Below are 13,227 nucleotides of genomic sequence, written 5' to 3'. Positions count from 1 at the left end.
TGGTTTGGGCTTAGTGGGACTGTCATTTGTTTTTCAACAGGACAATGACCCAACACACCTCCAGGCTGTGTAAGGGCTGTGTAAGTGATGCATCAGATGACCTGGCCTCCACAATCCCCCGACCTCAACCCAATTGAGATGGTTTGGGATGAGTCAGACCGCAGAGTGAAGGAAAAGCAGCCAACAAGTGCTCAGCATATGTGGGAACTCCTTCAAGACTGTTGGAAAAGCATTCCAGGTGAAGCTGGTTGAGAGAATGCCAAGAGTGTGCAAAGCTGTCATCTATTTGAAGAATATGAAATATATTTTGATTTGTTTAACACGTTTTTGGTTACTACATGATTCCACATGTGTTATTTCATAGTTTTGATATCTTCACTATTATTCTACAATGTAGAAAATTGTAAAAATGAAGAAAAACCCTTGAATGACACCTCTGAGACAAAGCAATGAGTACCCCTACCATGGGTACCCCTACAGTTTACACACACAACTTTTTCCAACGACACTAAACATTCCTCCAGCACACTTCTCACATCTAGGAATCTCCCTCCTACACACTGCTGCTACATGACCATAACTTGACTTTATCTGGTAAAAACTCTGCATCAAAACTCAGTAGTACAGACATTGTCTTTGTTTCACCACACTCTCCACCGGGTCTGCGTTGCACCAAACGACGGGCGTCACAGACACCGGATATCTTCAACTTCAGTTGGCCCTCCTCAACACTTAACGCCACTCCAGTTATCACTCCTTTTAACTGCGCCCTGCACCGGAGAGGAAAGCAAGTCACAGTTCTTGTCCTTCTGGATGGCAGAAACGCAAAAAATCAACATGACCCAACATTCTCCAGCCTCTTCTCCACCCAACCTGACAGCACATATGGATCAACCAGAAGGCAAGGATCCATTCTATCCAAAAATCTCACTCCCACTTGGCAAAAAACATATTTATCACCATCGGGACGAGGCTCAAACTCGCACCTGCCACCTCAGTTAATTCATCCTCACTCTTGTCATGTTCAAATTCCTTCTCCAGCACTCTATATTTACTAATATGTTTATTAATATGTTCCACTTTCTTCCTTTTTTCCCTATCCACCTCAATGGGTTCCCCTGACTCCATCCCAAAGTCCGACAACCATTCAGGCATACCCACCATCTTGTGACTCCCCAGCAGCTTAACCTTTACAGAACACAACATAACACATTAACTGGCATGACAATCCGTCTCATGGGAGACCACGAGTGGCGCTGTTGTCTAAGGCACTGCACATCAGTGCTAGCTGTGCCACTAGAGATCCTGGTTCGAGTCCAGGCTCTGGGAGACCAATGGGGCGGCGCACAATTGGCCCAGCGCCGTCCTGGGTAGGGGAGGGTTTGGCCGGCAGGAATGTTCTTGTCCCATCGCGCACTAGCGACTCCTGTGGCGGGCCGGGCGCACAGTGCACGACTCTCGACCTTGGCCTCTCCTGTGTCCGTACGGGAGTTGCAGCGATGGGACAAGACTGTAACTACCAATTGGATACCACGAAAAAGGGCGTAAAATACAACAAAAAAACAATTGTACTTGACACATACCAAAAGCACTAAGATGCATTTAAATGACTACACACATGATACATTCGGTGTGCGACAAACTAAACGAGAGCATTGCAACCAACGTCCAACGGGGAGAACTTAACGCGTACTGGGCCGTTCTTGCATTCAATTGGACCACCCAGTTGCACACAACAAGCTTACCTTCCCCCTGTCACAAGCGGATTCATGGCTGATTTAAATAGTAATTACCAATTATTTATATATGCACTAAATGACTAATAGGGGGTGCTGTGTTGAAGCCACCGTGTCTCCATCTTGGCGCCATTGTAAAACATTTTGAGAAGTGCATTGCAATCAACTTCCAAATGGCAGAACTTAATGTGTACTGGATCATTCCACGAAATTAGTACCTTTTTAAATGCATTTGATATGTTAAGTAGAAATTATGCCCCAATATTGCATTTTATGAAGTGCCCTTTAATATAGACCACACGGTGAACTCAATAAATCTGATTTTCAGTATGAATAAAGACTTGCTAAAGTGCCAATGTTCAGCATTTTGACATATTCCTCTGTGACTTCTAGTAAGATTTTAACCCACTAACTCCAGAAAATACTCAAAAGTTTTTACCATCATTGTAAAGCCCTAGTTATTTTGTTGCTTTGACAAAGTTATATCTGAAGATTATTATGTATTTCATGGGATTAGTGATTCATTTACATGTCCCCTCATTTTAAGGTTAACCCTGTTATGTGAACTGAACTGAACTGTTAATACAGTGAAACTATTTATTTTTCAAATATTTCTTTCAAAATCAAAAGTAAAGTCATAATGTAAAAGCAGGTGAGCTGGTGAGCTGGTTCTACTCTTTTTGGCCATTTTATGGTGTTTTATCATGAAAAACTGAGCGGGTCGAGCATAACACGTCCACCCTGCTCTACCCATAGATAGACAGGCTAGAAATGTTTTAACAATTAAAACATTTTTGTGAATTTTTGCATTCAATTGGACCTCCCTGTTGCACACAACAAGCTTCCATTCCCCATGTCACAATGGGGATTCATGGCTGATTTAACTAGTAATTACCAACATTTATATTCAGAGCCTTCAGAAAGTATTCGCACCCCTTGACTTATTCCACATTTTGTTGTGTTACAGACAAATTTTAAATCTATTAAATTGAGATGTTTTGTCATTGGCTTACACACAATACCCCATAATGTCAAAGTGGAATGATGTTTTTCGAAATTTTTACAAATTAATTAAAGCTGAAAAGCTGAAATGTCTTCAGTCAATAAGTATTCAACTCCAAGCCTAAATAAGTTCAGGAGTAAAAATGTGCTTAACACCTCACATAATAATTTGCATGGACTCCCTCTGTGTACAATAATAGTGTTTAATATGATTTTTTAATGACTACCTCCTCTCTGTACCCCACACATACAATTATCTCTAAGGTCTCTCAGTCGAGCAGTGAATTTCAAACACAGATTCAACCACAAAGACCAGGGACCTATTGGTAGATGGGTACAAAAAATAAAGCAGACATTGAATATCCCTTTGAGCGTGCTGAAGTTATTAATTACACTGTGGAGGGTGTATCAGTACACCCAGTCACTACAAAGGTACAGGTGTCCTTCCTAACTCAGTTGCCGGAGAGGAAGAAAACCGCTCAGGGATTTCACCATGAGGCCAATGGTGACTTTAAAACAGTTACAGAGTTTAATGGCTGTGATAGGAGAAAACTGAGGATGGATCAACAACACTGTAGTTACTCCACAATACTAAACTAATTGATAGAGTGAAAAGAAGGAAGCCTGTACAAAATAAAAAATATTCCAAAACATGCATCCAGTTTGCAACAAAGCATTAAACTAATACTGCAAAAAAAACTAACTTTTTGTCCTGAATACAGTGTTATGGTTGGGGCAAATCCAATACAACACATTACTGAGTACCACTCTCCATATTTTCAAGCATAGTGATTTTCAAGCATGGTGACTGCATCATGTTATGGGTATGCTTGTAATCGTTAAGGACTGATGAGTTTTTCAGGATAAAAATAATTAACTGAATGGAGCTAAACACTGGCAAAATCCTAGAGGACAACCTGATTCAGTCTGCTTTCCACCAGACACTGGGAGATTAATTCACCTTTCAGCAGGACAATAACCAAATCTACACTGGAGTTGCTTACCAAGAAGACTGAGTTACAGTTTTGACATAAATCTGCTTGAAAATCTATAGCAAGACCTGTAAATGGTTGTCTAGCAATGCTCAACAACCAATTTGACAGAGCTTGAAGAATTTTGAAAAGATTAATGGGCAAATGTTGCACAATCCTGGTGTGGAAAGCTCTTAGAGTTACCCAGAAAGACTCACTGCTGTATTCGCTGCAAAAGGTGATTCTAACATGTTGACTCTTATCTAATACTTATCTAATCAAGATATATTAGTGTTTTATTCTTCATTTAAAAAATTCTATGTTAGAATTTTTCTTCCACTTTGACATTAAATAATATTTTGTGTAGATCAGTGACAAAAAACTACAATTAAATCAATTTTAATCCCACTTTGTTACACAACAAAATGTGGAAAAAGTCAAGGGATGTGAATACTTTCTGAAGGCACTGTATAAACTAGGTGACTGACAGGGGGAGCTGTGTTGAAGCCACTGTGTCTCAATCTTACCACCCCTACCATTGTAGAAAATATTTTGGAAGCTATAGAAATGCATTTATTAATGTCTACATTCGGTTTTGTCGCATTTATTATATGACAGACAGCTTGATGCATACTTTTAAAGTATACTATGTGAGCTAAACATAAAAATATAAAAAATATAAAAACATTTTCCTTAAAGTATCATTTTTATAGATCACTAATGTTACTGTCCCCACTACAACAACACACATACTTAAATACATGCTATTTTGTCCTTAAAACATTTAATCGAAATACTGTACAATTACATTAATTCCTATGGAGGACTGCTCACAAGACACAAAACAAGGCACAAGACATAGATCTACATTTTGACATATTGTGGAGCGTTGTACAATGTATGTTTTTTGTTAAAATCAATAAAAATTCAAACAAAAACTATACAAAAACAACTATATTTCTTTCATTATTTAATTAAGGCACTTAATATAGTCCTTTTTTTTATAGGAAAATGTGTTTTTTATGAAGTTGAACATGTGCTCTTTATGACAGAATGTAAAAATTAGGTGAAATCCAACATTTATTTTTACTCACCATCACAATTTAAATTATATCACTGCCAAAGTTTTGGCTTGGTGGCCCAAAAAAATGTCTCCATTGACCATTAAGTAAAGCGTCATTTAAGAAGCCGAATTAGGAACCACTTTGGCCACCCTGTACACTAGATGTCATAGCCATGCATTTCTGGAATATTGTCAGGCATTAATTACATGCATTTGAGCAAAAATGCAAATGTATGTACATGCATCTCTGGAATACAATTTAAGTCATTACATGCATTTTAGCGAAGATGCAAATGTATCTATATGTATTTGAAATACGTACATTTTGCGTGACATTCAATATATTGAAATTGTTTTTTTTCCCGTATGGGTCATCATGTGAAGCCCCTTGCAGCCTGCAGACAGTGTGGCCAGTGGTGAGTTGGCCTGAAATGGGAGAGGATGCTTCTGCACAGTGGCCAGATAGAGCTGAGGACTGGGAGAAACAAGTATCTAGGGCATGGCCCACAAAACACTCACTCAATTGTGTCCAGCCCTTCACTGGGTAATGAGCGATTAAGTTATGGAAGTCATATGCTGTGGTCGTCACATGGCATGCAGGAGGCGAGAGGGCGCTTTTAATTCAAAATTTTCATGTTGGCCTGTTAACTTCCTTTTAGAAGCTGCTCACTTTTATTTGACTAAGAGTACACAATGTGGTGTTGCATTTACATAATTTAACTCCTCTATCCTTTTGCTTAACTACCCAAATGTTGAGTTTTCAATATTGTTGCTGAGCTCAACCGCAATACTCTACTGCTACAATTTCTCCATTACATTTTACAATATGTATATTCCTATTACATACAATATGTCAAATAACATTATTAGCTATAAGATCTCTCTTACCTGTAATTCAAGGTCAAACTGGTTCGTAAAACATTTTAACAAGACAGGAGCAAGTCTGAGGAACCACAGTTAAAATCTACTAGATTTTCTGAGAGAGGGCTGCTGGCATGTGGGCCTCCTGTTCTACCATTTCCCACCTCACAGGCCATGCCAAGAAAAGAGCCTCTGACTGCCAAGGAGTTCATTTCTTGGAGTGGAGCAGCCCTTTGTGTTGCGTCACCACACCTATTGTCACATGCTTCCATGTTTTGAATATTACTGTGGCTGTTTGGCAGGCTCTGCTGTTTCTCATAAAAGCGAACACAACAAGGTTTCACCATCTTGAAAAGCTGTTTACATCTGACATTTTCAAACTGTCTCAGTTACCTCAGGGACTGAATTGCTCCCTGTCATACATTGTCAAGCTTTTGGCTCAAATTTTGTTTTGTTTTGTGAACTGTACACGTAACATACTACTATGTAGACCAGTGGCAGTCGCTGCCGTTTAAGATGAGGGAGGAGGATTTTATTTTATTTTATGAGCATGGCCTTATTTCTATTACAGCATATTGGATGACTGTCATTCATATTCCATTCACCAAGCTCAATGTAACATCGATAGGTTTAGGCTACTATATGAATGAAAGTTTACAATATATGTGCACAGGTTGAGAGAAATATTTTAGTAATCAAGGTGGCAGTCAATACCGCCTTGCACACTCTTGCCTGCATCTAGGTGATCTAGGGTGTAATCATTAGTCCAACAGTTGCAATCAAGAGTTTCTATTGGTCAAATTCAGGTATGTTTATCCCCGTTTGCTTCAGTTTGAGAAATGTTTTTCAACATAATGATCACACGCAAACACAGTTCACTTTCATAGCAGCCACATACAAACAGCATGATCACAAAAATTCCTTCTTGCATCTATGCGCTCACCTTCTCTCACCTTTTCCCCTCACTTGTAGACTTCAGTGCACAACAAAGCAGCTGTCTGTGACCAGGCAATTACATTTTTTTTTTTTTTAAAGCTTACCTTGACTTGGAAGAGTTGAGTGTTGGATAGCCAGCTAGCTAGCATGGGAGGACAGAAACTCGATGTCCTCCGGCTACACCATGGTGCTACCGTACAGAGTGCTGTAGAGGCTACTGTAGACCTTCATTGCAAAACAGTGTGTTTTAATCAATTATTTGGTGACGTGAATATATTTAGTATAGTTTCACTATTTTTATGAAATTCACTGAGGAGGATGGTCCTCCCCTGAGGAGACTCCACTGATGTAGACATGATGAGGAGCAGTTGTGATCATTAATGCTACCATCACCCAACAAACCTACCACTCGGGTCACTACAACAACCTGCTGAGTCACAATGTTGACCATCATTCATGGCAATTTACAGGCCTACAATCAACCAATGACTGGAGTGTGTGTAATCTGATAATGAAGTTAGAGGGATCTGTCTCCTTTCTTTCTTTCCTTGAGGATGAAGTAGCTCTCCTTTAGATACATTTTAGTCATTTAGCAGACACTCTTATCCAGAGCGGTTTACAGGAGCAATTAGGGTTAAGCCTCTTGCTCAAGGGCACATCAACAGATTTTTCACCTAGACGGCTCGGGGATTAGAACCAGCGACCTTTCGGTTACTGGCACAACGCTCTTAACCACTAAGCTACTTGCCACCCTGTATAGATACCTATACAATGATTATGAAAATCATTCAGTGAACTGTTTTTCTGATTCGCAGTGGGTCAAACCAATTGAGGGATATGAAGGACTTTTATCTTCACTTCTTTGGTGAGAAAACAGAAAAGGGAATGTGTGATGATGCACAAGGAAAGTGTCCTGACTTGCAGCAGAAGAAGGTGAAAACGCTTTGGAACAACTGAGGGTTTTGCTATGTGCAGTGAACCATGTCTTAACCTGTCTTGTGGTATATGACTTCAGCTAAATAGGAGAGAAATGTAAGGTTTAGTACAACTGCCCCACTGGTATATAGTATCATAACCCAATAATTAAAGCAATTGTAATATTTTCTAAAGTATAGCAACCTTGCCAGCAGGCAGGCCAGCTAAGATAGTTAGATAAGCTACTCTAACTTGATTGATAGCCTGAAATGGCTTGGTAGCTAGTTATGAGGTTGGGAGATTGGGACCCTATCTAGCTGGCTAGCTAAAGCAGAGCTATAGCTAGTATTACAGAGAAACAACAAAACATTGCCCATCACCAGCAGCTAAAATCAAATCAAATGCTGTGTGTCAATCAACGCTCTCTCTCCTCCTTCACTGGCGATACAGTCTGCACACACTAGAGTATCTAGCATCCTGCCTAGCATATCTTTGCTCATGGTGGACCTTGGAAGGAACCACTTACTAGGGAGGACGTGGGGGTACTCTTTGCCTGGTCCAGTTAGTGTGCATGCTCTGCAAAATACCGCTGACAGATATTTTTTTAGAAATAATGAATGCATAATAATAAAATGTTTAGTAATTAATTGAACAAAAACAGGACAAATATGAGGTGCCCTTGTGACCCCTATGGGCATGATTCCTCTGTGTGGATATAGCATCGTTTCTTTCTCATGTGTTCACCATGAGAATGCCTTTTGGCTCTATTTTATTGCACTTTTAACAAGAGACACTATAGAGGCAAACATAGATGGCCCAAACAGATGCTGCTAAACAAGAGGCCATGCAACAAAGTTGTTTGTCTAAAACATTTTCTCTCCGTCCTCTACTCGTCTCATAATAGACATTAATTCATTTGGTTTGGCTGCAAAAGGCCTGCATGTGCTTCTGGTTAGAGGCTGTGCTGCACTGCATTAATCAGCAGAGGAGGCGTGGTTCAGCTCAGCCCGACCTATATCCCCCCTCCCTCTTCCTTGACCCCATGACTCATGAAAATGAGGAGTATGGTTCTGTGTGGACTACCAATGATCTTCTCCCAGTCAGGCAATACTAAAACAAAACATGCAGACTACTAGGTCGCCACGCAATTATCCCATAAGAGAAAGAGAGGGAGAGAGAGAAAAAAAACCTTGGCCATGGTTCATGAAATGTCCCACTGGACACAGATGTCAATTCAACGTCTATTCCACGTTGATTCAAAGTTATTTAATTGAAATGACGTGGAAACAACGTTGATTCAACCAGTGTGTGCCTGCCCAGTGGGGTAGGTCTTGCACGATATTCTGTGTCAGTTGTGCCAGTCAGCATTTTAAATCCTATTTGATCTTTTCAACTGGGAGGATAGAATGCTCTCCATATGGTTTTATATTCAACTTACAGTAACATTTCCCTTAGACAAATGGCCTCACAAAGGTAAGAAACATGATCATTTGCAATGATGGATTGAACAAAGGGAGTCTTTCATACTATTTTTCACCATGTAAAAAAAAAAGAAAAAGAAAAAAAAAGGGTAAAATAAGCACCATTGTGCAGATGCTGGTGAAGATCCTCATTTTTCAGAACCCTGTCAATACAGCATCCTTGAAACACTGTCAATGGGTTTGTTTACAGTCTGCCAGAGGGCCGAAGCACAGAGACATATTACCTGCCTCTTTTCCACAATGTTCAGACTATGGTGGACTCATAATAGCTGGCAGTGCAGCTTGTCATTGACCCACAACAACATGGCTGCATCCCAAAGTCATAACCCAACCAGCCAAAGTATCTCTGAGTGATTTCTTAACCGCTGAATCAACAGGAGGATCTTATTTAGTGTTTGTGTTTTTACCTGCCTATATGAAGACAATAACAACACTACCTGCATTTATTTTCTGTCAGCTTTGCCTAATGTAGATATCTCTTTAGGTACAGTACATGTCTATTGTGGTTGTTAATTAGGCTGTCACTCCTGGGTCTTCATGGTAGAGAGCACTGGGCCAGACTGCAGTCAGCAGGGCCTGATACTGATTCATTTGGGGGCTTCTCTCCAAGGCCTGGCAGTCATATGAGGGAGCTGTGCTCTACTGCACAGAGCTGGTCTCCAGGGATGCCTGTCAAGAATTCTGGATTTAACAAGAATAATAGATTCAGTTAATGGAAATCCTACTTATTGCTCAGTGAAGAAAATGTGCTATGCTGTGAATTTGAACTTTTAAACAGTTTTTTCCCCCAGTTTCGTTTGGGAATTGTACATGCACTTAGATTTTCAATAACCTTGTCCAATTGTGTGGTTTGTCTATGCACTTGAGTCTGGTTAAAAACCGTGCTTAGCAGCATGACAGTGAAATAAAGCAGTCCACATCCCCATATGTCTAGTAATTGGTCCACTTTTGATGACCCTCCTGAGTGTTCAAGTATGGTCTATAGATGTGATTACTACAATGAATATTGTCCAAATATGCTCAATGCTAAACACATTTTGCCTTTACAAAGCAGTCTCAAAAAACGAGACATGTGAGATTAGTCATATGATCCCCACCTCCCAAAGGCATATTACAATTTATCATGATTCAAATGGGACCTCTGCACGGTAGTTACACAACTGTGTATTGTTATAAACCCAAAAACTAGCCTACTAATATTGTTTCACTCACTTTGTCTAGGGGTCCTAGGCCTAGTTACATGGTCTGTAACCTGAATCAATGTGTGCATTTATGTGAGAAATCAGCGTTTGATGACCGTGTTGGATGCACATGTGCCCAGGAGACAGCAACTGTGATAAGGTGGTGTTGAAGGAGTCAGGCGCAGGAGGGTAAATCAAAGAATAACAGGCTTTAATCCGCAAAATACAGGTTTACGCAGAAATGCGTCAAACACACTCCAGGGCACAAAACAGGCGCACTGGAAAATACAAGGCACACAGGAAAATACTCCAGTCAATACAAAATACACGAGCTCCCACCGAGCTTCACTAACCTCCACAATAAACAATCACCCACACAGACAAGGAAGCAGAGTGAACACTTATACAATGACTAATGAGGGAATAAGGACCAGGTGTGTGTGATTGAAGACAAGACAAATGGAGTGATGATAACTGGATCGGCAGTGGCTAGTAAGTCGGTGACGCCGAATGCCGAAACCTGCCCGAACAAGGAGGGGAGGCAGCCTCGGCGGAAGTCGTGACAGTAACTTACTGAGTTCAGGGCCAGCTCCGTCTTGACCCCTTGGACGGCCATTCCAAGCAGATTGTTATTTGTTCAGATGTTGACGAAACATGAATATGTACAAAAAGGAAAAATACCAAAGGCATGCACAAACTAAAGACTCAAAACCAAACGAAAGGCCTCATAGACACCAAACAAACCCAGCAGCCTTACAGTTCGCCAGCTGGGACAGCCTGATGTGCTTATCAACCAGGTTCAGCATCTGGACAAGGTTGCTGCTGCCCCCTGGGGGAATGGATTGTGGAAGTGTAACCTGGATAGTGTGTTTGTCTATGTCCTAACATTTACCTTCCCCCCAATATCATAACATATATGAATATTGTTTAAGTGAGAGCGACAAGTTGGTAATATTTGGCTGGACACATTTGTATTGTCATTATTACATTGTCATACCAAGAGAGCACGGCCTACATTCATTAGTATTACTGTGTTATTCATGTTTGGTGTCTGATTCGAGCATAAGCATCCAGAGAATCATCTAACTTCTTTCCCATTTAGCTTCAAATGCATCATGAAGTCCTCTGTTCACCATGTTCTACTGAAGCTCTAAATATAACTGCAGAGGCAGAAAGGGTAAATGTATCCCCCTCACGCTGTGTGAGGGTGGCTTGTCATGTGAGATTTTTCAATATACTTTCGCCTGCAGAGTTCCCCTGCAAGGTCTCTGTGTGTGTCCCTCTCTGTCTAAGTAGTCCTGCTTCAAAATGGGACTTCAACAGTGTATGCAGCTCAGTGAATGATAAAGGAATCTGACATCAGCAACAGTAGAGCACTCAATATGGCCAGATCCACAATAGGATTAGATGTGGGTGGGAGTCTTGGCTGCAAGGGTTTCATACCGTGCCTATTGCTTCACACGTGTCTTGATGTTTTGGACAAGGAAATATATATTTTTCCCAACTAACATTGTTATAAAGCATTCCCAAATGGAACAATTCCAAACTTTTTTATCATCAGAATGTGTAACACTTACATTGTAACAAGTGCTGTTATGACATTGTTCTTACGCTGTATTTAGGGTCAGGATTACTGTAATTACAATACTTGTTATATCACTTACAAGTAAGATCAGTGTCTGGTGTATGGTGAAAGACTGAAACTAAATGTGTCATCCCATCTTGTGGTCCTGTTCAAGAATTTAGTGCATTGACAAGAAAAGGCACATTTCATCTTGCTATGCCACCTGGTCTTTTGTTTAAAAGCTGTGTGTGTGTGTGTGTGTGTGTGTGTGTGTGTGTGTGTGTGTGTGTGTGTGTGTGTGTGTGTGTGTGTGTGTGTGTGTGTGTGTGTGTGTGTGTGTGTGTGTGCGTGCTCTTGGCCTGCTAACTCTCACACCCTCAGATTGTTGTATCTGGCAGGCTGTCAGCTTGGAGACCTGCGAGCATAGATTATTAAACAGTAAACTGGGGCTGTGGAGGCGCAACGTGTGCCCTCCTCTCTCTGCTCTGCCTCCTCTGAAGACCACCAAATAACACTGGGAGGACTCATGTGCATGAGTGTAGTGAAAGAATACATGACACCATCTTCTATTCACTCATACACACAGATCCACTCATCCTATGATGAATAGAGGGAAGGTTCTTGAAGACAGGCACGTACACTGAGTGTACAAAACATTACGAACACCCTCTGAATGGCACACATACACAATCCATGTCTCAATTGTCTCAAGGCTTAAAAATCTGTCTTTAACCTGTCTCCTCCCCTTCATCTACACAGACTGAAGTGGATTTAACAAGTGACATCAATAAGGGATCATAGCTTTTGCCTGGATTCACCTGGTCAGTCTGTCATGTTTTGTATACTCAGTGTAGAGTACTATACGTTGATGTAGAAGTAGCCTCTCGAGAGGAAGGTTGTACAATTAAGAACACTACAGACAAACTGACGTCAGAGGAGAGGAATGCGCAGTGGTCTAAGGCACTGCATCGCAGTGCTAGCTGTGCCACTAGAGATCCTGGTTCGAATCCAGGCTCTGTCGTAGCCGGCCGCGACCGGGAGACCCATGGGGCGGCGCACAATTGGCCCAGCGTCGTCCAGGGTAGGGGAGGGAATGGCCGGCAGGGATGTTGGTAGAGCATGGCGTTTGCAACGCCAGGGTTGTGGGTTCGATTCCCACGGGGGGCCAGTATGAAAAAAAACATATAATGTATGCACTCACTAACTGTAAGTCGCTCTGAATAAGAGCATCTGCTAAAATGACTAAAATGTAAAATGTACATCCTAAGGACTGGCAAGGACCAGGATATATTGGTCACATCTGGAATCTTAACGGTGGTTGTGACAATCCAAACCATTTCGTAGGTCATTGTGAACATACTTTGCTAATTCAGCAAAATAATTATGTTCTCCAGTGCATTCCTCTCCTCTGACGTCAGTTTGTCTTTAGCAAGAGGCTTTTGGGGATTCATTTTTGCAAAGTTTACTAGTTTATCACAGAATCTAAACAACATAGTTTTGGTTTATACACAGCAATG

Source organism: Coregonus clupeaformis, chromosome 35, assembly GCF_020615455.1.
Source record: "Coregonus clupeaformis isolate EN_2021a chromosome 35, ASM2061545v1, whole genome shotgun sequence".
Lineage (NCBI taxonomy): Eukaryota > Metazoa > Chordata > Actinopteri > Salmoniformes > Salmonidae > Coregonus > Coregonus clupeaformis.
The sequence above is the reverse complement of the archived record's forward strand: the minus strand, read 5'-3'. Positions refer to the sequence as shown.